The 27,973-nt window shown below is 37.3% G+C and overlaps 1 protein-coding gene across 6 annotated transcripts in view; it reads left to right on the top strand.

The window, feature by feature from the left end:
* Positions 1-27,973, top strand: part of RNGTT (RNA guanylyltransferase and 5'-phosphatase) — a 408,235-nt gene that overhangs the window by 302,662 nt on the left and 77,600 nt on the right. Inside the window, exon 15 of one of the 6 annotated variants that reach the window (XR_008519039.1) lies at positions 22,534-22,652. The exons of the other annotated variants lie outside the window; for them this stretch is intronic. The gene's annotated coding sequence lies outside the window, so the exon portion shown is untranslated. The remainder of the gene's footprint in view (positions 1-22,533; positions 22,653-27,973) is intronic. 6 annotated transcript variants of the gene reach the window in all.

Genomic DNA, 27,973 nt, shown 5'->3' with positions numbered 1-27,973 from the left:
TTTCTTGCTTTCCTTGGATAACCTCGGAGACCTTGTTTACATTTGTGGCCTTTTGGGCTCCTCTCCTCAACCCTTCTAAGAGTGCTTCCCTGTACCGAATTAGCCTTTGCATACCCTCTGTCTTGTTTGGATTCTATTAAGGGTCAGTTCCTGGTAGCTGGATCCTCACATACTCTTGGGGGTTCTGATAATCAGCTGGAACATGCTCTTCCAGCCACTTAGTTGCTACCTCGAGCACTCTCCTCCCTCATCCGTGTTAAAGAGGTATATGAGCAACTGGTGGCAATCAGCCCAAGTGGGGTTATGAGTTTGGATAATAGTTTGGAGCAAGTCAATCAGAGCTTGCGGCTTTTCTGTATAGGATGGGGTGTTATTTTTCCAGTTGAGGAGATCGGCAGAGGTAAAAGGTTGGTACACAAAGGCACGCCTACCATATGCCCCTCCTCATTTACCCAAGTATACTGTTGCTCTCTTAGGGGCATTTGTGTCCCAGTTTTAGGTTGCAAGCAAGCTGCCAAGGGAGGGGTTTCTCCCAAGCTTCATATCCTCTTTTGTCTATTTTAGGTGGCCTTGGGGTGTGCGCACCTTGCAGAGGCTCAGGGGCTGTGGGCTCCGATGTGGGGAGCTTCTCTTCTTGGTAAGGAGGGGCACCATTGGTGCCTTTTCCTGCCATGCATCCTCTGATATGGGGTCAGGCAGAACCATAGGAGCTGACTTCCCTCGGCGGGTGGAGCAAGACTTTTCCTTGGCTATCTGTCCCTTTGCTACTAGTACTGCTGCTGCCTGTCCTCTTAGCCACTGTGGGGGGTCTAAAACTAGCTGCAACCAAGTATCTATGTATGGTAACTGGTCTGGGTGTCCTGATTTACCAGTTACTTTGTGCCATACCTTTGAAACTAGGGACCTGTCTAGGCTTCCTTCTGATGGCCATCTCACCTCTAATGCTGGCCAGTCTATCTCACATAAAGCCTTAAGCTTTCCAGGTGTCATAGCAATTCCATAGTCCCCATTGAATCCTTTCTTGAAATTCTTTAACATAGTTCCTAACAGGGTAGGCTTACTTTGTATTTTACACATTTTCCTCTCTCAGGAGACAAAACAACACTCTTACCACAAAGGGGGAAGGGAAAAAGGGGCAAAAGGTCACTCACTTACCAAGCAATTCACACTAAAACCAAAGTATGGATAAGGAGTTACTCATTCATCAAGCAATTTGAGCCAAGTCAGAGCCGAAATCATAGCCAGAACAGTTCAAATCCAAAAGTCAATACTGAAATCTAAACCAAAACAGTTCAAATCTAGTCAAAATGAAAACCAAAACCAAAGTGCCGAGAAAGGCATGCTGTGGGTGATCAGCCCACACTTCCACTCAGATGGAGTGGGCAAGTTCCAAGACCAGTCTTACCATGTTCCAGATGTCGAGACTCCAAGCGCCGATTCCTTCCCGGTGTTCAACCGCTGTGTTAATCCTCCACGGGGGTCTGCCGCACACTGCTCTGGCAAGGCATTTGACCAGGGCAATTGCCTATGCGGGAGTGCTCTCAGGATCCGCTTTGCTTAAGCTTGCCGGAGTCCTCCCCAGGGATGCTCCACAGGGCAGGCCTAAGCTGCCTAAGAGGCTGCCTCAACCGTCCACTAATCACCTCCCTTCCAGGTCAGGGAACCAAGAAATGTAGCAGGAATGGTTGCAGACAAAACCTCTCGGACACTGGTTTTATGAAGGAAGAGGCTTTAATCAGCTGAGAGCATTGGTAGACCCTCATCTCAAAATCTGAGCTCCCCAAAGTAAAGATTCCTGTCCCTTTTAAGGGCTTACAACTCTGAGGGGTCCACGTGAAAGGGTCATGATACATTGTGCAAGTGGGGGCTACATGACTGAGAGCTACATGCATCAGTGATGGGGGCTAGCAGAACAGAACAGAAAGTTTCACAAGTCTTCCTCATACAATGTCTGGAATCCACAAGCGGTTAGGTCAGGAGTTGGTGTTTAACTACCAGGCACGGTTCTTGGCACCAAGCCATCTGGCTGTTGATCTCACTTCTGCTGCTTTTTTTAACTTTTTGCTTTCTCATGAAATAGGAGACAATGGGAGAGGTGGTCTCCTTCCTTAAAGGTGTGTTTCCTCTATGCCAATTTTGCCTAGGGTTGTAATCACAAGGAATGCTAGATTTTGTCAAATGCTTTTTCTGGATCCATTGATATGGTTTTTGTTTTTAATTCTGTTTATGTGATGTATCACGTTTATTAACTTGCATATGTTAAACCAACCCTGCATCTCTGGTATGAAAGCCACTTGAAAGTGATGTATTACCTTTTTAATATGCTGTTGGATTCAGTTACGCAGTATTTTGTTGAGGATTTTTTGCATCTGTGTTCATCAGGGATATTGGTCTATAGTCTTCTTTTTCGTTACGTCCTTCCCTGGTTTTGATATTAGGGCAATAATAGCTTCATAGAATGATTTAGGGAGGATTCCCTCTTTATCTTTTGGAATAGTTTCAGTAGGATTGGTACCAACTCTTCTTTGAATGTGTGATAGAATTTAGCTGTGAATCCATCTGGTCCTGGACTTTTTTTGTTGGCAATTTTTTTTTATTACTATATCAATCTCACTACTTGTTATTGGTCTGTTCAGAGTTTCCATTTCTTCCTGGTTTAATCTAGGAGGGTTGTATATTTCCAGGAATTTATCCCTCTCCTCTAGGTTTTCTAGTTTGTGTGCCTGAAGGTATTCATAGTAGTGTTGAATGATTTTTTTTGTATTTCTGTGGTATCAGTTGTAATATCTCCCATTTCATTTATACTTGAGCTTATTTGATTCTTCTCTCTTTCTCTCTTCTTTTTTGGTTAATGTCACTAATGGTCTGTCAATTTTTTTTTAACCTTTTCAAGGAACCAGCATTTCGTTTTATTTATCTTTTGTATTGCTTTTTGTTTGTTTCAATTTCATTTAGTTCTGCTCTGATCTTTGTTGTTTCTTTTCTGCAGGGTTTGGGTTTGGTTTGTTCTTGTTTCTCTAGTTTCTTGGGGTGTGAGTTTAGATTGTCTGTTTGTGCTCTTTCAGACTTTTTGATGTTGGCATTTAATGCTATGAACTTTCCTCTTAGTACCGCTTTTGCTGTATCCCAGAGGTTTTGATAGGTTGTGTCACTATTATCATTCAATTCAAAGAACTTTTTAATTTCTGTCTTGATTTTATTGTTGACCCAAAGATCATTCAGGAGTAGATAATTTAATTTTGACGTATTTGTATGGTTTCGAGGGTTCCTTTTGGAGTTAATTTTTAATTTTATTCCACTGTGGTCTGAGAAAGTACTTGATATAATTTCAGTTATCTTAAATTTATTGAGACTTGTTTTGTGACCTATCATATGGTCTGTCTTGGAGAATATTACATGTGCTGATGAAAAGAATGTATATTCTGCAGTTGTTGGGTAGAATGTTGTGTAAGTATCTGTTAAGTCCATTTGTTCTAGGATATAGTTTAAGTCCATTGTTTCTTTGTTGACTTTCCATCTTGATGACCTGTCCAGTGCTGTCAATGGAGTATTGAAGTCCCCCACTATTATGGTGTTGCCGTCTATCTCATTTCTTAGGTTTAGTAGTAATTGTTTTATAAATTTGGGAGCTCCAGTGCTAGGTGCATGTATTTAGGATTGTGATATTTTCCTGTTGGAGACTAATCCTTTTATCATTGTATAATGTCTCTCCTTTTCTTCCTTTTTTTTACCATTGTTGCTTTAAAGTCTGTTTTGTCTGATATAAGAATAGCTACTCCTGCTCACTTTTGGTGTTCATTTGCATGGAATATCTTTTTTCACCTCTTTACCTGGAGTTTATTTGAGTCCTTATGTGTTAGTTGACTCTCTTGAAGACAACAGATAGGATGCTTGGTTGGTGGATTTTTATCCATTCTGCTATTCTGTATCTTTTAAGTGGAGCATTTGGGCCATTTACATTCAATGTTAGTACTGGATGTGAGGTACTGTTCTATTCATCATGCTAGTTGTTGCCTGAATACCTTGGAGTTTTGTTTTGTTTTGTTTTCATTGTGTTGTTTTATAGGCCCTGTGAGATTTATGCTCTAAGGAGATTCTATTTTGGTGCATTTCAAGGTTTTGTTTTAAGATTTAGAACTTTTTTAGCATTTCTTGTAGTGCTGGCCTAGTAGTGGCAAATTATCTCAGCATTTGTTTGTCTAAAACAGACTATCTCTCCTTCATTTATGAAGCTTAATTTTGCTGGATGCAAACTTTTTTCCTAACAGTTATTTTGTTTCAGGAGAGTAAAGATAGGACCCCAATGCCTGCTGGTTTGTAAGGTTTCTGCTGAGAAATGAGCTGTTAATCTGATAGGTTTTCCTTTATAGGTTACCTGATGCTTTTGTCTCATAGCTGTTAAGATTATTTCCTTTATCTTGACTTTAGATAACCTGATGACTATGTGCCTAGGCAATCATCTTTTTGTGACGAACTTCCCGGGTGTTCTTTGAGCTTTCTGTATTTGGATGTCTGGATCTCTAGCAAGACCAGGGAAGTTTTTATTGACTATCCCCTCAAATAAGTTTTCTAAATTTCTAGATTTCTCTTCTTCCTCAGGAACACAAGTTATTCTTATGTTTGGTCGTTTTAACATAATCCCAAATTTCTTGGAGGCTTTGTTCATTTTTTTTTTTAATTCTTTTTCTGTTTGTCTTTGTCTGATTGGGTTAATTCAAAAGCCTGTCTTCAAGCTCTGAAATTCTTTCTTCTACTTGTTCTAGTCTATTGTTGAAACTTTCCAATGTATTTTGCATTTCTCTAAGTGTGTCTTTTACTTCCAGAAGTTGTAATTGTCCTTTCTCTGTGGTACCTATTTCTGTGGAGACTTTTTCACCCATATCCTGTATTTTTAAAAAATTTCTTTAAGTTGATTTTTACCTTTCTCTGGTACCTCCTTGAGTAGCTTAATAATCAACCTTCTGAATTCTTTATCAGACAATTCAGATTTCTTCTTGGCTTGGATCCATTGCTGGGGAGCTAGTGTGATCTTTTGTGGGTGTTATAAGAACCTTGTTTCATCATACCAGAATCACTTTTTTGGTTCCTTCTCATTTGAGTAGACTGTTTCAGTGGATAGATCTGGACTTCAAGGGCTGCTGTTCAGATTCTTTTATCCCACAGAGTAATCTCTTGATGTGTTGCTCTCCCCCTGTATGTCAGGGTTCTCTAGATGGACAGAACTCATAGGATAGATGTATATATGAAGGGGAGTTTATTAGGAGAATTGATTCACACGATCACAGTGAAGTCCCACAATAGGCCATCTGCAAGCTGAGGAACTAGGAAGCCAGTCTGAGTTCTAAAACCTCAAAAGTAGGGAAGCTGACAGTGCAGCCTTCAGTCTGTGGCTGAAGGCCCAAGAGCCCCTGGTAAATCACTGGTGTAAGTCCGAGAGTCCAAAAGCTGAAGAATCTGGGAGTCTGATGTTTGAGGGCAGGAAGCATCCAGCATGGGAGAAACATGGAGGCCAGAAGACTTAGCCTGTCTAGTCCGTGTTCTTCTGCCTGCTTTTATTCTGGCTGTGCTGGCAGCTGATTAGATTGTGCCCACTTGAATTGAGGGTAGGTCTGCCTTTCCCAGTCCACAGACTCAAATGTTAATGTCCTTTGGCAACACCCTCACAGATACACCCAGGAACAATACTTTGCATCCTTCAATCCAATCAAGTTGACACTCAATATTAACCGTCACACCGTCATCCCCGAGGTATTGGGCTTCCTGAGAACCAGACTGCATGATTACTATTGCCCTTCTGGGTCTAGCCACCCAGTGGGGCTACCTGGCTCCTGGCTAGTGCTGGGGAGTGCCTACAAAGAGTCCTGTGATGTGAACCATCTTCAGATCTTCCAGCTGTGGATACCAGCACCTGCCCCGGTGAAGGTGACAGGAAACTGAAGTGGACTCTGTAGGAATCATTGGTTGTTGTTTTGTTTAGTGTGCTGGTTTTCTTGAATGTGGTTATGCTAGTGGTGACGTTGTCACATGGACAGACTCTGGACTTCTGGTTGGCCAAGGTTTTGCAGGTGGTGGAATTAGCTGTTGTTTTCTCCTTCCTCAGTACAGGATTGTTCTGCTATGAGTTGCTGTAATGGCTTGAGTTGGCTGGCCTCCAGACAGGAGGTGGCACTTTCAAGAGAATACCAGCTATGGTAGTAGGAGGGGAATATAATCTTGCCCTACATTGGCCAGGATAAGTACTTGGGTTTCTCAGGTGATCGCAGGGTCATAGAGGTCCCAAGAGTTCATGTCTTTTGTCTTCGCCTACCAGGGCGGGTAGAGAAAAACCATCAGGTGCGGCAGGATTGGGCAGATCTGAGCTTAGACTCTCCTTGAGCAGGGCTTAATGCAGACACTGTGGGACATAGCAGGTGGTTCTTAGGCCAATGGATTTATGTTCCAAGGGGGATTATGGCTGTCTCTGCTGCATCATACAGGTCACCAGACAAGTAGAGAAAGCTGGCAGTGACAGGCTTTACCCAGTTCCCATGCAGCCAGCAATGCCAGTCTTCCTCCCACTGTGCCCCACCGACAGCACCAAGTTTATATTCATGGAGCAGGAAGCAGGACTGAGATCTTGACCCAAGCTACAAGTCTCTCCACTGAGAAAGCAAGCAGGGCTCTCAGGCCTCGCCCCTCCCCACCTGCCTGCACCGTCAGCTGCAGTTTCTGTGCTCATACCTGTATTTTCCATTTGCCTCCCCACCCCCCAATTCTGTTTAGGAAAACTTGTGCTCATTTGAAATTATTACAGAGTTCATCTTGGAGCTTCTTTCACTTTGTGGCTCCTTCGCAATTCTGCTGGCTGCCTTCCCCAAGGACCTCTCTCAGATAAGACCAAGAATGGCCTCCCTGGGCTCAAGCTGGAGACCAGGAGTGCCTACAGGGCTCTTCCTGCTGCTTCTACTTTAGTATTTTCCTCAGCTCTCTAAATCCATTTCAGCTCTACGTGAGGTTAAATCCTTCTCCCATGATCTGGATTTTCAGGTTTTCCAGTGGGGATATATGTTCAGAAGCAGACTTTTCCCCTATCACACTTTGGGAACTCACAGTTTTTTGGCTGTCTCATGGAGTTTGCAGCAGCAAGTCACTTCTTTCAAAGGGTCTGTGACTTCTTTTGGTCTTCCTGGTATGTTTCTTTGGTGGTTCTTGGAGCAGAAGTTCACAATGTGAGTCTTCACACACTGTTCTGTTCATCCAAGTGGGAGATACGTGTTAGTCCTGTCTCCTATCCACTATTTTCTGCAGCTCAGCCTCTCGAGTAGCTGGGACTACTGGCGTGTTGCCACCATGTTCAGCTAATTTTTAAATTTTTTATAGAGATGAGGTCTCACATTGTTGCGCAGGCTGGTCTGCAACTCCTGGGCTCAAGCAAGTCTCCTGCCTCAGCTTCCCAAAGTTACAGATTGAGCCACTGTGCCTGGCCTTCCTCAACTTACTTTTTTTTTTTTAAATCTCTTAACATCTTCAGTAAGTCATGGGGAAGGTTCTTTTTCAAAGAAGCTCAGTCCTCAACTTTCACCCAAGGTAGAGACTCTACTCCCAGATCACTGACCCCTTTCAAAATCCTGTGCAAACCATGAACCCTCTCCCTAGAAAAGTTTACATACATACATATACTTTTGCTTATAATTTCAGAGGTTTCATGAACCCCACTGGAGTGCATTCAAGGACCCCAAATTGTGAACCATAATAAGTGAATAAAATGTTCTCCCAAGTTTTCTATTAACCAAAGAGATACTGGATTCATAAAACATTAAGTTTGCAGAGAAAATTTTTTATTTGAACTTGATGTTAAACATGCTTGATTATCCTCTTGCTTTATCCTAAAATATAATAAGCTAAATAAAACACCAATCATTTTATAATGAGTGATAACATGGAGTAAGAAAGGACATGCTTAACATATCCACAACTATAGTTTTATACTATAAATGAAGCAAATTTCATCCTTATCCAAGACTGTAACTCCTTTGACTTTATTGAGATTAAATTTCTAAATGTACTGGGATGTATGCCACTTAGGATTTTATTAAGTAAGCGATGTAGTTCATTATACCTTTACATGCAGTCTTTGAAATTAAAAAGGGAAGTTTTTCAGAAGTCCTTTATGTGAGGATTGGGGACTTGTTATTTCTATATATCTTTTCATAATACCTTTTTCTTAATGTATATATGTATATATTCTATTTTTCACATCTTATTTTTGTAGATATGGTCTAGTTTAATAGTTTACATTTTACACCAGTTACTCTGTGTTGTTTGCTAGAGCATGTCAAAGTCTAGTAAAAATCTTAATGCTAATTCTTGTAGGTTTCTCATTATGAAAGCTTCACTTACCAGCCAGAATCCATAAAAACCAAGAAGGATTGAAGCCTCTCAACATCACATTTTATCAGCCAAAGGGTTGTTATGGAGAGACACAAGGCTACAGGGCCATCTCTTGATATTAGTTGTCTTTTCCAGTTCTGACAGTCCAAGAATTGTGAGTGGCTGTAAGGCTGAGTCAGACCCAAGTTTCCACTTTGACACTGCAGAAAGCCTTGAAAAAGTCTTCTATATTTTAAGTAGGAATTTTTTGCAGCAACCATATGTGGAAAGTAAGGACTATAACCATTATTTGGGATTATTTTTTTGAGGCAGTTATTTTTCAGTCAGTACAGCAACATTATTCCCTGCCTCAGTCTGGTTCTGTCCCTGCTGAGTAACTGGGTGCCATTAGTCACAGTCAGATACTCTAAGCTTTCTGAGCTTGAATTTTAAAAAATCTCTACAGCCAAGGAAACGTAAGAGTGATGTTTGTATTCGTGTGCATATGCAGTAGATGCAAAGAAATACTTATCTCTTCATTTTTGAAGTCAAAATTGAAAATCTATCAAACCATCCACTTGGACATCATTTCTATTTTTTTTAAAGTAACATATTTTTCCTTTAAAGTATTTCAAGCTCAGATTGTTATTTGATATGTTAAAAATATTTTTGAGATTAATAGCAAGTAAATGTTAATATTTAGCCTAAATTAAATTTAAAAGTAAAGTATTTATTTGGAATCTTTCTATTATAAAAGACTGAAATATGCTAGGAAACCTGTTAGTAATGATTTGGTTTGTTTGCTGACTGATGATCTTTTGGAAAATATGTGGCTTATTAGATCAACACTATTTTTACTAAAAGAAACTAACATTCATATTTTAAACCTCTAAAATATCTGAAGAATAACTGAATGTTCTAGTTCGATGACTTCCAAACTTTTGTTCATAACCTGTAGGGCTGCACAAAATATATTTCCTTCAGGTTCTAGTATATGCACACATACATGTATTTACATACATGTAATGTGAACTGAAGTTTCAAAATATGTGTGATGCCATTTTGTTTTGTTTCTTTTTCTTTTGATTTAGTTTTTAGATGCTGGTCTCAACCCACTAAATTAATTTCTGTATTGGAAAATGGGTCACGACTCACAGTTTGGCAAACACAGCTTCAGGGTAGGACTTGTCCAGCTAATGCTACCATATGCTTCTGGCAGGAGAGTGCCACATTTTGTGATACAGATGATAGGGAGGAGGCTTACCTGTCCCTGAACTCATGATTACCCTCAGAATGTCTATGGAGGGGAAGAAAAAGATGAGATCTCATAGTTACTGGGAAGAGGGAGGAAGGGAAAGATGAATGAGAAATGAATTAAAATGTTTTATGGAGCCAAGTAAAACTATTTTCTGTTTCAAAAGTACTAATTCTCAAGAACAGAGGGGAGCCTTGCACATCTACTCTGTCTCCCAAGTGATTTCATGTTTTTTGAGGATAGAGAAAGAAATAAAGGTAAGATCTTCCTTAGATGAAAAAATTAGAAAGAAAAGGAGGTAGGTGAAAACTTGAGAGAAAGGAATGAAATCAGGTCTAGATCTATGTGACATAGTCATTGAATAATGGCTAAATTTTCTGTAATACTCTTAATGATGAGGAAAATTTTCAGTGTCTCATATTACAGTAATAAAGGATGAAGTGTTTATCCCTTTGTTGAAAATAGATTCAAAAAGTAAACGAAGGTTAAAGGAAAACCTTATGGATACTAAATTCTCCCTACTTCCATGCAATAGCTGTTAAGTTGCTGACCGCTTCTTATTCTCCACAGTTGCTGACAGAGCATTTTGGGATTACTGCTGAGTGTCGAGCTACCCTACACTGTAACTTTCTGGATGTTAAAAATCATGCAGTGATTACTAACAAGTCATACAGTAGTTGTAGATAAAAGTTCTAAAAGATAGTCTATAATGGTTGTTCTCCTACCCAGGTGCTTTTGGTAGCATTATTAACAAAACAGAGTGCCACATAAGTCCTAAAATACGCACGTTTCAATCTCAGTATTATCTTTGTGTCCTTAGACAACTTATCAAAAGACTATAAGTCCTATGAGGCTGAGCTATTTCTTGTCCATTTCTGTATCCTCAGCATTTAGCCCAGTTGCTGGTATATGAAAGCACTAATAAATATTTCTTAACATTATAATTGAAGAATGACTGGAAAGCCAAGTGGGCTTTGTTTTTTGTTTTCTGTTGTTTTTAACATTAAGTATATACCATGAAGTTCATCAAACTATTTAAAAGCTCTGGTTCTAATTACATACATATTTACTGCATTGAAAATTTTGATTTCTAATCTCTGTTACATCTTGGGCTTAGTATATCTTTGTGGCAATATAAATCAATTTTATTTTCTAATTTAAAATTGTGGTTGTAAATTATTATTAACATCAACTTTATTTGGAATATAGATTTTGTGAATACATTATTCTGAGAACACTTTAAATATAGCCCTCAAATTGTTTTTTGATTAAGAAATTTAGCATTTTTCTTAGCTGGAAATTTCGATGACTTTTGAGCTAGACATTTTGTAGAAAACTGTTGGAAATATTTTGGCATATTCTAGTGTTTTTTAAAACATACTACTATATTAAGGTGAGTTCTTGTTAAACATGGCTTGAACAAAGAATAAACAATTTTCTTTTGTATCTTTGAAAAGTTTTCCAAAAAAGGAAATGCAATACTTTACCTACTTAGGTATTTACAGTGCAGTCAGTGGACCTCCTATTTTGGTGAAAGGAACTAACATGGTACTTCTTATCCTGTTGTTTTCTTTAACCAGTACTTTGCTTCTAAAAAGAAGTAGTTCTCTCACTTGAATTTCAGAGACACTAATAACCATGTAAATATAAAAGGTTATGTAAAAATGCCTATTGCTGAAGTCGTGTCTGATAAATAATGCCACAGTTTCTGATCTAGATTCATATTAAATGTCTAGAAGTTATGCATTTTACTTATTACAGAAAGGAGAAAACTCATTCCTTCAGCAAATACTAATCCATTATAAAAGAGTGTTCTCTTGTCCTCTTGCCTGATAAAGTCTCAAAAAACAAAATAACTCTCCTTCCATCCTTACCCTAAATGCAGGCACAACAGTAAAGACCTATTTCAAGTGGTGTGTGGCTGTAATTTATGCATTTAGGAAAGCTCCAGACCTGTGCTTGTTTTGGTTGACTCTTCTGAAAACATGCACATTGTGAACAACCCCAAGCAAAACAAGACCCATTTTCCTGATAATTCTCTCTCCGCCTCCACCCCAAAGAGCACTAACAAACTCCAAGTCTAGATCATAGAAATCCACACGTTCCCCAAATTTGTAATAGGAAGTATTAACTTGGTATGTGAGCACCTTCAGAAGTTTGAGATTGCTGCTGTAAGTGACATCTTGTCATTAATGTTGTGGTGTGTGGATTAGAGGGATCTTTAATTTTCTAAAACAGGAATAAAGAGATGTATTCAAGTAAATCTAATAATCTCTTAAAATAGTTTTTTTCTAAATTGTGAACTAAATATTTGTCTTCTCCATGTCCTCAAATTTTATTATCTACAGAATTAATTGCCTATAAATAAAATGACAAGTTTGCAGTTCAGAAGATTTGCAAACTATACTAAATGCAATGAAGTACAAGATTTGGAGAAAGTTGTAAATTTGTGACATTGAAAATAGAAGTCAGCATTAAGTTACCATTTGGTTATTGACAGTTTTACTAAAATATGTTAAATATTTAACTGTATATTTAAATTCTTTTTACAGTGTCACAAGATCAGAGCATTTCCAATACTCAGGAAATAGCTTCACAAGTGATCATTCATCTGCTAAAATAATATGTTGCTTCTGATTAGTTGACTCAGTTAATAATAGTGAAAAATTATAAGATATTGAAGTTTTTTGCTGAGATTTAAGTTTGGTAACTTGCAAAATATTAACAATGAACACACATTTTATTTACATGTACATATACATATTTACATACATACTCTTTTAAAATTAATCTATCCACAGCCTATGTGCACAGACATAAAATGACATTTTAGGTTGTTTGATGATCCATAATTTCTTCTTAGTAGATTGTAGTATTTTACATCAGATTTGCTTTCTAAGTGTTATTGGCCAGTTAAAGCAATTATCTAGTGGAAATTTTGTTTAAAATAAAAATTTGGGGGGGCAAGAAGGCTGAGACATAGGGAAATGAATAATATAAAAGGATATTTAAATTTAATGTATTCTTTATATATAGTAATTTTTACATCTTACTGTGAAATGTTACAACCATACTGATATATTTTTGGAAATCTCATCCTTTTTTTCTTTGTCAGCATTTTATAACTTTAATATGAAAAAGAAAAACAGGATAATTTATTTGTTTAAAACCAAAAACATGAATAATTATGTTTTTAACTTTTAAAGTTAGTGCTTTTATCAAATAGAAAAATAGCCAACATTTGTTGAGCACTATATGCCCAACAGGCACTATTCTAATTAATTCTCAAACAACCTGTAAAAGTGTAGGTACTTTAAACATTCCAGTTACAGATGGGGAAGATGACAACATAGTTACACTATATTGCCTTGTATGCAGAGTTTTTTTTCTGTATACTATTTTGAAGTAATTAGTTACTGTTTCTATTGCATTATTGTCATATATAGTATATTATTATAGTTCTTGGACCCTTTCTGAGTTCTGCTTGTATGCCAAAATTATCCTAGTCCACTGACTGGACCAAGTGACTTGACCAAAGGAATGTGGTTTTAACGACAAAGACCAAAATAGAGAATCATTGTGTGTTTTTTTTTTTTTTTTTTAACATACAAAGAGATGGGAGTATAAAGAGATCTCAAAGTTATAATCTCACCTCTGCTACTCATTTAGTCACGTTGAGTGTTTATCTTCCTTAGTTGTTAATAGCAAAAGCTGAGAATTCTTGCATTGGGAATAATTGTGAATCTCTGAGATATTAAAGGGCTTCTTATTATAATATTTTCTGATATCATTATGAAGTATTTTCTGTTCCCAGAGCATCCTGTTTGGAAGTTTACTATGTCATGTATTTCTCCTACCTGTCATTTTTTAGAAGGGTCAACCCTACTTGTTGTTTTTCTTTTACTTTTAGTTGATTACTTCTTCATGTCCACAAGATTTGGGTAACAGTATTATATAGTTATTAATTTGAAATAGTCTCTAGAAGTCTATTTTATTTCTTTAAGAACTAGCTGGTAGGAGATCACTTATGTAAACAAATCACCTATGCATTTTGAGTGCCCTGATTAGCTCAGAAAGATAAAGATAATATCTCATTTTCAAGATTTTTTTTTCTAGTAGGTTTTGCCATCACGCTAGATTCAGTGAAAACAGTTTCTCATTTTTTTGCCCAAAGTTGAGTATGCCTTGTGTGAGCATAGCTGGAATTAAAAAATTCTAATGTTTTTCAAGATCAGTCTTTCTTGGAGGCATTTTGATGACTCAGGGCTGATTTCAGCTGCAAAAAGAATTATAGCAGAATTGCAGGGAGAAGGAACAGATGTTTTTAAGTTTTGGAATGAGTAGGTTGGTTGTATAGCACATGGTTAATTGGGTGATGTAAAAGGCAGAGAATAATCAAGAAAAGGTTCCCAGGGTGGTTATAGTTTAGCAAAAGAATGAATGAAGTAAAGTAACATGCACGTAATATAGGTCATTAGATGTCACTAAATGGAGATATCCAGAGAGGAATAGCCACACAAGGAAAAAGTAGAAATTGTATTAGTGAGGAAAAGTTACTATTAGTGATGAACTCTTCCATGCTATTCCTTGCAGGCTCCCAGACCCTTTTAGGAGTCATTCTTATCCATAATAAGTAAAAATCTTAAGCAAAGTCTGACAGTGATTTTCAGGTGCTTTTACTGGTTTGAATGATTTAATAAATCAGTAAAATCATGAAAAATTATAGTTTGGGAGAAAAAATGTAAAGACAATTCTGTTCATTTGAATTCTATTCATTCGTGTTAGAGTCCTAGGAATACCCTTGCTTGGTCCACTCTCCTTGAGGCCTGGTCTCTCCTTCAGTCAGCACTGTTGGCCAGGACAGTTAACATCCACCTCTTCTGAATGCCCTGGGCTAGGTCCACATCACTTTCTTCCTCAAAACCTTACACTCTATAGTCTTTATTTTGGGTATCTCAATACTCTAGCACAAATTCATTCTCCTATTTATGGCTTTTAGAACCTTTTTTTTTTTTTTTTTTTTTTTTTTTTTTGAGACGTAGTCTCGCTCTTTCGCCCAGGCTGGAGTGCAGTGGCACGATCTCGGCTCACTGCAGGCTCCACCTCCCAGGTTCACGCCATTCTCCTGCCTCAGCCTCCCGAGTAGCTGGGACTACAGGCGCCCGCCACCACGCCCGGCTAATTTTTTGTATTTTTATTAGAGACGGGGTTTCACCATGTTAGCCAGGCTGGTCTCGATCTCCTGACCTCATGATCCACCCGCCTTGGCCTCCCAAAGTGCTGGGATTACAGGCGTGAGCCACCGTGCCCGGCTAGAACCTTTTTATGCTGCATTAATTTGATTTTGGCCACTTTTACATTAAAATGAACTGTTGCCCACTGTAGCAAACATAAATTCCTTCCATCATGTTTTCCCCTCCCATCATACCCTTATTTTACCTAACACCCACTTCTGTTTAATGCATGAAATGTGTTTACAATCCCTCTTTCTGTGACTATACATACTATCTTCTTGTCTGTTACATGTCTCAAAATTTACCTACTAGTCAAAAACAAACATACAAACATTAAATATACAGTAAGTCCTCACTTAACATCAATGATAGGTTCTTGGAAACTGTGACTTTAAGAGAAATGACATATAACAAAGCCAAGTTTTTTTCCTTGCCCACATTTTAACAAAATGATATTATTCAAGGACCTGCTGTACATTGCTTTGCTTAAGGTCACAATTTCCAAGAACCTGTTGATGGTAAGTTAGGACTTACTGCATATGTACAAGACACTTTGGTGGAGACTGGGCATATAAAGATTAGTAACATATTTTATCTGCCTTCAACTTACTCATAGCTGATTTACAAAGAAATCTCTCTGTAAAAAGGTAATTATAACACAAAGTTGGATGTGATGTGTCAGATGCCTAGAATTGGTTATAAATGTCAAAAGCTGAGGAGAACCTGTGGACTGAGGCAGTTGAGGTAGGATTCACAAAGGAAACGAGAACTGTTTTGCGCTACCAATTAGGAGAATGGTAGGTTGTGAGTGAATGCATGCATGTGTGTGTTTTTATCTTTCTCTGCCTCTGTAGAGATAAAAGGATGGACAGATAATTTAGGAAAATAGAAAGCGAAGTGTGGAGCTTTGTTCACCTGGCGTACAAGAGGTGTAGTTGGGTAGGTGCAAAGGTTTGTATAGGGAGATAATAGGATATGAAGAGGTAAATTGGTGTTAGAATTTTTTTAAATTATTATTATACTTTAAGTTTTAGGGTACATGTGCAGAATGTGCAGATTTGTTACATATGTATACATGTGCCATGTTGGTGTACTGCACCCATTAACTCGTCATTTAATATGTTGACAACAATACAGACTACCATAAGAATTTCTAAATTAATACTGGGGGTACTGATATTTTCTTGGTAATTCATACCAATAATTCAGATGGCTTCTTTAGGCCCCAGCTTAAAAAGCTAGTAATAAATGGTCATTGCCATGGATGATAACAAAAGGGTCCTGGATTCCTAAGTCTTACAGTCTTACTACCTGTCAGGTAGCAAAATATTTTTATATCTTCTTCACATTATTTGAAGTAATGGTTCCTAAGAGAAAGAAATGGAACTAATATAAAAAGAGTTGAAGTTAGTGTTTCTGTTTGTTGTTTCTGATATTCTGTTACTGCTCAAGTTGAGCTATTATTTGTGACAGGAAGTGAATGCAAACGTAGAGATCCTTTCTTAATGTGGCTGATTGTATCTTTGAATCTGACAGTTCAAGCCATGGAAGATTCTTCTTTTCCATAGTTGTTATTTCAGTTATTTTCATCATTGTTTTGTGTCTTAAGAGTTTAAAATCAAGCCTAAGTCTGTTAGACATACTTTTCATAAGAGAATTTGATTCAGGAAAAATAGAACAGATTGATTGGTTAAGTTTGTTCAGGGCATGTTTTTGTTCCCTCCCCACCTCCCCTCCCCTCCCCTCCTCCCTCTCTCCCTTCCTCCCTTCCTTCTTTTCTTCTTCTTCTTTTTTTTTTTTTTTTTTTTTTTAACAGGGTGTTGGTTCTGTCACCCAGGCTGGAGTGCAGGTACAATCACTGCAGCCTCAAACTTTCAGGCTCAAGTGATCCTCCTGCCTCAGCCTCCTGAGTAGCTGGGACTACAGGTGCATGCCACCATGCCCAGCTAATTTTTTATAGAGACAGGATCTCCCTATGTTGCCCAGGCTGGTCTCAAATTCCTGGCTTCAAGTGTCACCTGTCTTGGCCTCCCAAAGTGCTGGCATTACAGGCATGAGCCACTGTACCCATCTTGTTCAGTACATATTTTCATTGTGGAAGAGAAATCAGATCACTGCACCCTTTTCCCCATCGAAGATGATAATTACCCTTTGTTATTACATTCACAGCTTCTTCAGAAACTTCACAATTTTGAAAACCTGGCATCAAGAGTTTGTGTTAAAAATAAATAATTATTATTTATAAACTATAAGTAACATATAAATCTAAAAATCTAGTTTCTGTAGTATACTATTACCAATAAACATTTCTTTCAGTGTGTCTCCATGTTAATCTGGAAGAAGAAACCTGTACTCTGGTGTTAGCTGCCCTATAATAGAATTTGCATATTTCTGATTCAATATATAATACTGATGGTCCTCGACCTCAATGGTTCAACTTACAATTTTTCAATTTATTTATTTACTTATTTTTATTTTCATATATATATTTTTTTTATTATACTTTAAGTTCTAGGGTACATGTGCATAACGTGCAGGTTTTTGTTACATATGTATACATGTGCCATGTTGGTGTGCTGCACCCATTAACTCATCATTTACATTAGGTGTATCTCTTAATGCTATCCCTCCCCCCTCCCCCTGGTGTGTGATGTTCCCCTTCCTGTGTCCAAGTGTTCTTGTTGTTCAATTTCCACCTATGAGTGACAACATGCAGTGTTTGGTTTTTTGTCCTTGCAATAGTTTGCTGAGAATGATGGTTTCCAGCTTCAACCATGTCCCTACAAAGGACATGAACTCATCATTTTTTATGGCTGCATAGTATTCCATGGTGTATATGTGCCACATTTTCTTAATCCAGTCTATCATTGTTGGACATTTGGGTTGGTTCCAAGTCTTTGCTATTGTGAGTAGTGCCACAATAAACATACGTGTGCATGTGTCTTTAAAGCAACATGATTTATAATCCTTTGGGTATATACCCAGTAATGGGATGGCTGGGTCAAATGGTATTTCTAGTTCTAGATCCCTGAGGGATCGCCACACTGACTTCCACAATGGTTGAACTAGTTTACAGCCCCACCAACAGTGTAAAAGTGTTCCTATTTCTCCACATCCTCTCCAGCACCTGTTGTTTCCTAACTTTTTAATGATCGCCATTCTAACTGGTGTGAGATGATATCTCATTGTGGTTTTGATTTGCATTTCTCTGATTGCCAGTGATGAGCATGTTTCCATGTGTCTTTTGGCTGCATAAATGTCTTCTTTTGAGAAGTGTCTGTTCATATCCTTTGCCCACTTTTTGATGGGGTTGTTTTTTTCTTGTAAATTTGTTTGAGTTCTTTGTAGATTCTGGATATTAGCCCTTTGTCAGATAAGTAGATTGCAAAAATTTTCTCCCATTCTGTAGGTTGCCTGTTCACTCTGATGGTAGTTTCTTTTGCCGTGCAGAAGCTCTTTAGTTTAATTAGATCCCATTTGTCAATTTTGGCTTTTGTTGCCATTGCTTTTGGTGTTTTAGACATGAAGTCCTTGCCCATGCCTATGTCCTGAATGGTATTGCCTAGGTTTTCTTCTAGGGTTTTTATGGTTTTAGATCTAACATTTAAATCTTTAATCCATCTTGAATTAATTTTTGTGTAAGGTGTAAGGAAGGAATCCAGTTTCAGCTTTCTACATATGGCTAGCCAGTTTTCCCAGCACCGTTTGTTAAATAGGGAATCCTTTCCTCATTTCTTGTTTTTGTCAGGTTTGTCAAAGATCAGATGGTTGTAGATGTGTGGTATTATTTCTGAGGGCTCTGTTCTGTTCCATTGGTCTATATCTCTGTTTTGGTACCAGTACCATGCTGTTTTGGTTACTGTAGCCTTGTAGTATAGTTTGAAATCAGGTAGCGTGATGCCTCCAGCTTTGTTCTTTTGGCTTAGGATTGTCTTGGCAATGCAGGCTCTTTTTTGGTTCCATATGAACTTTAAAGTAGTTTTTTCCAATTCTGTGAAGAAAGTCATTGGTAGCTTGATGGGGATGGCATTGAATCTATAAATTACCTTGGGCAGTATGGCCATTTTCACGATATTGATTCTTCCTACCCATGAGCATGGAATGTTCTTCCATTTGTTTGTATCCTCTTTTATTTCATTGAGCAGTGGTTTGTAGTTCTCCTTGAAGAGGTCCTTCACATCCCTTGTAAGTTGGATTCCTAGGTATTTTATTCTCTTTAAAGCAATTGTGAATGGGAGTTCACTCATGATTTGGCTCTCTGTTTGTCTGTTATTGGTGTATAAGAATGCTTGTGATTTTTGCACATTGATTTTGTATCCTGAGATTTTGCTGAAGTTGCCTATCAGCTTAAGGAGATTTTGGGCTGAGACGATGGGGTTTTCTAGATATACAGTCATCTGCAAACAGGGACAACTTGACTTCCTCTTTTCCTAATTGAATACCCTTTATTTCTTTCTCCTGCCTGATTGCCCTGGCCAGAACTTCCAACACTATGTTGAATAGGAGTGGTGAGAGAGGGCATCCCTGTCTTGTGCCAGTTTTCAAAGGGAATGCTTCCAGTTTTTGCCCATTCAGTATGATATTGGCTGTGGGTTTGTCATGCATAGCTCTTATTATTTTGAGATACGTCCCATCAATACCTAATTTATTGAGAATTTTTAGCATGAAGGGCTGTTGAATTTTGTCAGAGGCCTTTTCTGCATCTATTGAGATAATCATGTGGTTTTTGTGTTTGGTTCTGTTTATATTCTGGGTTATGTTTATTGATTTGTGTATATTGAACCAGCCTTGCATCCCAGGGATGAAGCCCACTTGATCATGGTGGATAAGCTTTTTGATGTGCTGCTGGATTTGGTTTGCCAGTATTTTATTGAGGATTTTTGCATCAATGTTCATCAGGGATATTGGTCTAAAATTCTCTTTTTTTGTTGTGTCTCTGCCAGGCTTTGGTATGAGGATGATGCTGGCCTCATAAAATGAGTTAGGGAGGATTCCTTCTTTTTCTATTGATTGGAATAGTTTCAGAAGGAATGGTACCAGCTCCTCTTTGTACCTCTGGTAGAATTCAGCTGTGAATCCATCTGGTCCTGGACTTTTTTTGGTTGGTAAGCTATTAATTATTGCCCCAATTTCAGAGCCTGTTATTGATCTATTAAGAGATTCAACTTCTTCCTGGTTTAGTCTTGGGAGGGTTTATGTGTCCAGGAATTTATCCATTTCTTCTAGATTTTCTGGTTTATTTGCGTAGAGGTGTTGATAGTATTATCTGATGGTAGTTTGTACTTCTGTGGGATCGGTGGTGATATCCCCTTTATCATTTTTTATTGTGTCTATTTGATTCTTCTCTCTTCTTTATTAGTCTTCCTAGTGGTCTATCAATTTTGTTGATCTTTTCAAAAAACCAGTTCCTGAATTCATTGATTTTTTGAAGGGTTTTTTGTGTCTCTGTCTCCTTCAGTTCTGCTCTGATCTTAGTTATTTCTTGCCTTCTGCTAGCTTTTGAATGTGTTTGCTCTTGCTTCTCTAGTTATTTTAATTGTGATGTTAGGGTGTCAATTTTAGATCTTTCCTGCTTTCTCTTGTGGGCATTTAGTGCTATAAATTTCCCTCTACACACTGCTTTAAATGTGTCCCAGAGATTCTGGTATGTTGTGTCTTTGTTCTTGTCGGTTTCAAAGAACATCTTTATTTCTACCTTCATTTTGTTATGTACCCAGTAGTCATTCAGGAGCAACTTGTTCAGTTTCCATGTAGTTGTGCAGTTTTGAGTGAGTTTCTTAATCCTGAGTTCTAGTTTGATTGCACTGTGGTCGGAGAGACAGTTTGTTATAATTTCTGTTCTTTTACATTTGCTGAAGAGTGCTTTACTTCCAACTATGTGGCCAGTTTTGGAATAGGTGTGGTGTGGTGCTGAGAAGAATGTATATTCTGTTGATTTGGGGTGGAGTGTTCTGTAGATGTCTATTAGGTCCACTTGGTGCAGAGCTGAATTCAATTCCTGGACATCCTTTTTAACTTTCTGTCTCGTTGATCTGTCTAATGTTGACAGTGGGGTGTTAAAGTCTCCCATTATTATTGTGTGGAGATTTTTCAATTTGTGATGTTGTGAAAGTAATACACATTCAGTAGAAACTGTGCTTTCAGTGCCCATACAATCGTTCTTTCCCTTTCAGTACTATATTCAGTAAACTATATGAGACATTCGACACTTCATTATAAAATAGGATTTATGCTGTCTTTTGTGTGTGTCTTTTTTTTTTTCAGACCTGGTCAACAGGAAGTATAAAGTAGGGTTCATATTAGATGATTTTTTTTCCCAAATGTAAGCTAATGTAAGTGTCTTAAGCACACTTAAAGTAGGCTATGCTAAGCTGTGAGGTTAGGTAGGTTAGGTGTATTAAATGCATTTTTGACTTAATGATATTTTCAACTTACAGTGGGCTAAGCAGGATGTAACCCTATTGTAAGTCAAGGCGCATTTGTACTTCCCTTTTGGAAATAATAATCTTTGACATTATTTTCAAGGTTAGATGTTTGTGTCGAGATCAAAGATAATTTTTTCAAACTTAGCTCTGGCATAAACAGAATTACATGACTTTAATTGTACTAGGTATAGAAGAAAAAGTATTTTTATAAATAGGCAAAATAAATCATTTTTATTGAGCACATATTATGTGCCTAAGACATATTATACCTTCTACTGTTTATAGCAGTCTTATTAAGTAAATATTGCTTTTATTTGCATATGAGAAAATGGAAACTCAGAGAGGTTAAATAACTTGCCCATGGTCATAAAATCAGCAAATGATGGAATTGAGATTAGAACTCAGGTTTTTCTGGCTTTCCAACCCCACCCTTTTTGTTCTTATGGCACTGTTCTTGTATAAATATTGCTGACTTACATTTGAAAATGTCAGGTATTTCACGGGAGCCAGCACATGCAAGAGTGCATTTTAAAGAAGAACCTCTATAGAAATGTCAGCCTGTATATACTTACTTCAGTTATCCAACATCATCATTTAATGAAGTATTTTCCCTGTGGCTTTTTAAAGCAAGCATTTATGTAAAATTTTCCCTTTGATATATTAGAAGTATCCCTACCTTGTCAAAGTGTTCTGTAATTTATATAACATTTATTTGGGGTATCATCTTAGGCTGTTGCCCTGTGCTTTAATAAGGCAGTGGCCTCAGGATTTGTTAAATGTCCTTAAGTCAGTTACCGCCTTGAAAAGTGGCCCACGATTAGTATATTTTTGTAGTTAATGATTTGCTGTCAGCTGTCATTTCTCAAGGTGAAATTCTGGCAGTTCCTTGCATCCTATTGTATACACCCATAAGCTTTGACCTGTGAGCCTAAAGGTATCTCTACACCCTCCTGGAGAAAGATATAGTACTTTGATTCACTGACATTACATTCCTATTTTCTCTTTCTCTCTCTCTCTCTCTCAAACGACAAGGTAGCTAATTCTTCTGTGTGTTCCTTAAGGCACTGTTACACACTAGTAGTGCCAGTGTTTGTATGTTTAAAGGACCTACAGACTTACTTTTTATTTCTTTTAAATACATATACTTCTCCTGTGATTGTAAATATTTGAATATGATGCTACTGTATACTGGCTGTATATGTGTGAATACAGCCAAGATGACAAAAAGCAGCTGCAGTTATGCTCAGAAAGAGTGTTGTTTCATTTACAGTGATTCCTTTTCTTCAATGAGTCTGCTGCCTTTACTCAAAAATCTCCCTTTCTTCACTGTGGCAGCAGCTGGAGTCTTTGTTACTGCCACTCACAGCCATACCAAGTGATGAAAAACAGGTTTGAAACTTAAAATACTTCTCTTTGCAACTTAGCTTGTACTCACTGTAAATTCAAGTGTCTCCACCCAAATGACTGAATCAGTTCTGCTTTCTGTTTTGTCTGTCAGTGCTTTACTGGAATTTTCACTTTTGTCTTAGCAGTAATAGTGTAGTGTGATTTATAATCCACATTCCTCTATTAAGTCATTCTGCAGATTTAGATCCTTTGCTTGTCTCTACAGCATGGAGCTCATCTGTGGTACCTGAGTGTTTATGGTATATAATCATGCTTACACTATATTTCAGCTTCACCATGGTTAATTTTTTTTTTTTTTTTTTAGACAGTGTCTCGCTCTGTTGCCCAAGCTAGAGTGCAGTGGCGCCATGTCAGCTCACTGCAACCTCCGCCTCACGGGTTCAAGTGATTCTCCTGCCTCAGCTTCCTGAGTAGCTGGGATTACAGGCGCCTGCCACCGTGCCCAGCTAATTTTTGTATTTTTAGTAGAGATGGGGTTTCACTGTCTTGGCCACTGTGGTCTCAGACTCCTGACCTCATGATCCACCCGCCTTGGCCTCCCAAAGTACTGAGATTACAGGCGTGAGCCACTGCACCCGGCTGGTCATCTTAAAAAACACAGCAGTATTAATATGAACTGGGAGCTTTTTATCCAACTGGAAACATGCTAATGGCAGATTCTAGGGACTCTCATAGAAGCAATATATTATTAGGTATGAAAATAACCCAAGCAGCTTATTATACTGTGCAGAGGAATCGCTTAAAGAATAGTTTCATCTACTTTTTTCCATTAATAGGGACCTTATCCAAATTTTTATTTTGGGAGCTTACAACGTAAATATATAGTGTTAAGTTCTCCTGAATATACATGTAATACATATTCAGAAATAGGTGAACTGTAATGTCACAGCTTTGTCATGGCCATTTGTAACTGGAATAATAATATGCAGATGACTCTTAATTCTTCACCTCTAATCCTCAATCCTCATTCTTTTCTAAAACCTCAGTTTTGAATCTTCAGCTGCCTATGGGACAGTTAAATTGACAATTTCAACATCACCTCAGATCCAGTTATTTTTGTTGCTTTTTTTTTTTTTGAGACAAGGTCTCACTCTGTCACCCAGGCTGGAGTGCAGTGGTGTGATCATAGTTCACTGCACTATCTCCCAGGCTCAAGAGATCCTCCTACCTTAGCCTCTCAAGTAGCTGGGACTACAGGCACATGCCACCATGCCTGGATTTTTTTTTTTTTTTTTTTTTTTTTTTGTAGAGACAGGGTCTTGCTATGCTGCCTATGTTGGTCTGAAACTCCTGAGCTGAAGTTATCCTCCCGCCTTGGCCTCCCAAAGTGCTGGGATTACAGGCCTGAGCCACTGCACTGGCCTTTATTGCTCGATAATTAACATTTAATTAATACCTACCACATGTTATGCATCATTCACTCATTAAACTGACATTCATTAAGCACCTTTATGTGCCAAGTACTTTGATAGGCACTGAGATTCAAGTAGTGAATAAGACTGAAATGGTCCCTGCCTTTATGGAGTTTACTGCCTACAGCACAGGGCTGCTAATTGAATAAATACTTCAGGATTGACTAATACAATGATAAGGAAAATAAAGGTACTCTTCAGATGGAGAGCAAGGGTAGCTAGCCCTGTCTAATGAGTCACAGAAGGCCTCCCTGATTGAAGTCATTTTTAAGCCACGAATTGAAAGGTGTGAAGGAGTTAGAAGAGTGGGGGCAAACTATTTTTTTCTCTCTATGCCTTAGTTTCCTCATTTGTAGAGATAAAAAGAGAAAACAAATGAATAAATTCCTTAATGCATGTGAAGGTACTTAGAACAGTACCTGGCTCTGAGTGTGGCTGCTGTCTTCATCATCTGTATCATCATCATTAATCATTCATTCAGGTTTTCAAATAAACATCTATTGAGCACTTACAAAGTACTAGGCATTTTTCAGTATTGTGGTGGGATTCAGAAATGAAAATCGTAAAAATCTGTCCTTCCAAGGAGATATGTATACAAATAGCTACAACGCAGAGAGTAATACAGCAAGAACTATAAGGGAAGTATGAGCCAATTTCTGGGCAGGAGCATTCCTTTTTATTTGGGAGTGGTGTATGATTTGTGCCACTTACTTGGCAAGTGCTTGTAAACTGCATGTGAAATCTTATTTTTTCTTGTATTCTTATTTACTTTTTGAGATTTTGCCTGTGTATATCTTTACTTGCCACTGAAATTTTTCATGTTGAAGTGAGGAAGTATGTATCTCACAGACTGAGATATATGAATAGTAGGTGCTCTGTATGCTGATGAGTAGTCTTAAAAGCCTATTAAATTTTAATAGTAACCCAGTACCATTCAATAGTAAAATAAGTAACCCAAAAGGGTTACTTACTTTAAAAGCCTTGTAACTGCTTAAGGCGTTTATTATAATAGTGTCACATGCTTTAAAGGGACTCAATGTAGATGAAGAAATAGACGTTACCTCCTCTAAAATAAAAGAAGTTATTCATGGATGCATCATCTGTTGATTCTACCAAATGTCTGTTCTAATATTTGCTGTAGTAAAGTGACATCTTTGACATCATTTTTGAAATGTATTACCATATTTAACTGAAAAAAATAGAGTAACAGTCAAAATTGGTAATAATTTTAAATTTTGTTTAACATTACCAAAAGTCGTATAATTCAGTTTGGCTGATACAAAATATGAGGCTTAGCAGACAGTTACATATTTCAACAAATTGAAGTTTTCAAATGTTGCTTACATTTCCCTCTTGAGAGAAAACAGTTATTGTGTGGCAAATAACATATTGCAGTTTTTGAGGAAAGTGTATATTAAAAACATCTGTAAAGATAGTAAAGTACCTCTTTTTAACTGGTAAGAGATCAGAGTTAACATCTCACTTTTTGTAGCCAATAATATTCTAGCTCTGATTTACTAAAAGAAAATTAAAATAATGAATATTTTATTTTCTAGAATCTTTTGTTTTATGTCTTAATGCGTTACATTCATGATTAAGATGCCAGCTTTGTTTTGGTCTAAACTTTAAAGCATAAAACTGTTCTTTCTAAATTTTCTTTACAATTAGGTAGAACATTGAACTTATCACAACAAAGATACCTTCTGTCTTAGAGATAATAGATCATCCATAAAAGCTAATTAATGGGTTTCTTAGTTAAGAGTAGACTTCAGAAATGCCATGGTAATAGGTCTTTGTAGTGGCTTTTAATCTCTTAAAACATGAGGCTTGCATGGGATGAGGCATGAATTAATTTTCCAGCTTTTGACGGAATTGAATTCTAAAACCATCCACATACATATGACAATCACGTCTAAAAAGTAATTAGCTTGCTATAAATACAAGAGATTTCCTGTGAGAAAATTGCTCATACTATCTAACCAATAGAGAAATTTGGCAGATTAGAGAAAAAGTATATGTTATCTGAAAGAATAGAACCCTTCAGTTTTTTAGTTTGTTTTGGCTCTTGTGCTTTTTTGCTTAGATTCCATTGTAAGAGAGGTGGCAGGCTGGTTTGACACAGGTTTATGTCCAAAATCTTCATGGAAATTTTCTAATGAATCTATTAAAATGCACAAGGGTGATTTGTCATCCAGTTGAAAAGCAGTCTAATCCTTAGGACAAACTTTAGAACTAGAAAAACCTGGTGGGGTTCTCATTCAACTCAGTAGTAGTGGGTATGCCTTGGCTTTTTGTCCATAATGGAATGGCACTATGCACTTCTTAGAATTACTTTATGAATTGTATGGAGTTGTGTGGATAAAGTACCTAGCACAATACCAGGCTCATAAAAGTCATTTTTAAAAATAGTATTTCTTCACCACAATCATCCCTCTCACCTAAAGCAGTGACAAACCATTGCAGATGGGGCCTTATTTTATCATCTTGGGATCCAGATCATTAGGATTCTCAGATGCACTTTCTTTTTACATGTTTCTTTCACATGAGAAATTATGACGTGACACGAGAAACTGAGCAAGCAAATAACTGAAACCATAGGGTGTTCCTTTGAATATTTGTTTCAGAGACTCTGGCTCTCTGGAATTTGGTATACATTTCCAGAAAATGTAGGTTGCGTGGGGCACTGCTCAGGAGTTACATCTGTGACATACATATCTAACTTGAGACATTTTGAGCTCCAAGCGTTCTGTTTCAAAGCCATGTTTTACTTTGGTTTTAGTTCATAAGTAACCTCATGGAAAAGCCAGTCTTTTCCAATTCAGTCTGAACTGGAACAACAGAATGAAACTAAACCAAATAGTTTATTATTTTTCTTCATTTACTGCCATTAATAGTTTTATGCTAAAGAATATATTGAATAAGAGTAAACCAAATGGCATTTATTTCTTCAGTTTAGTTCTGTTTTCTTGTTGTTTAGTTGAAGGAGAGGGAATGGAAGAAAATTCTTCTGTTTATGTGATATATTATCATACTTTTCTACATAAATTGAGTGCAAAATAACTCCAGGAAATAACAGGAAAGCAAACTAACCAAGTTGAGACCCCCCATGTCTACCAAATGGTTTGTATGTGTTAACTCATTCAGTCCCAGCAGCCACCATCTGGCAGATTCTGAGCACCGTGCTTCAGGTTACATTGCTTAAAAATTGAATAACATAAAAGGATTGTGAAGTATGGAGCCCAGTGCACATTTATCAAAAGCATCTGATTCAAGATTTGAATCTAGTTCCACCTTTTTCAAAGTTCTTTATATTCTCTTGTAGTATTCTTTCCTAAATTTTCTCAGTAATGTAGCAAGATGAGGAAGATACTAGATAGAATTGTTCTAAGCATCTGATTCAAGATTTTAATCTAGTTCCACCGTTTTCAAAGTTCTTTGTATTCTCTTGTAGTATTCTTTCCTAAATTTTCTCAGTAGTGTAGCAAGATGAGGAAGATGCTAGATAGAATTGTCCTTAAAATGCCTGCTATATAGTTATCTGTGAAGAAGCAAAAGGGAAGCAGTATGGTATGTTGAAAGGAACTCAGGATTGGGTGTGAGATTTGGGGTTCTTGTCTTTGTCTTAAAAAAAAAAAAGTTGTGTTTTTGTTTTTTATAATTAATAATGTGTTTTTTCATTAAATCATGTCCAGGATCCTTTCTAGTTTTTTTTTTCCCTTAAACCCAAACCATAATACCATCATTAATGATTATTTGACCTTAAAGATCTATAAAAGAAAGGTGAAAATATTTAAAGCCAAATAAAATTATTGCTTTGAGAATACTATTCAGATTATATGGATAAGAGCTTTGGAGTAAGCTTTGGAGTAAAAGGAAGTAAGTTTGAAACCT

Source organism: Pongo abelii, chromosome 5 (genome assembly GCF_028885655.2).
Source record: "Pongo abelii isolate AG06213 chromosome 5, NHGRI_mPonAbe1-v2.0_pri, whole genome shotgun sequence".
In the NCBI taxonomy this organism is placed as follows: Eukaryota; Metazoa; Chordata; class Mammalia; order Primates; family Hominidae; genus Pongo; species Pongo abelii.
This window is presented reverse-complemented; position numbering and strand designations above follow the sequence as displayed.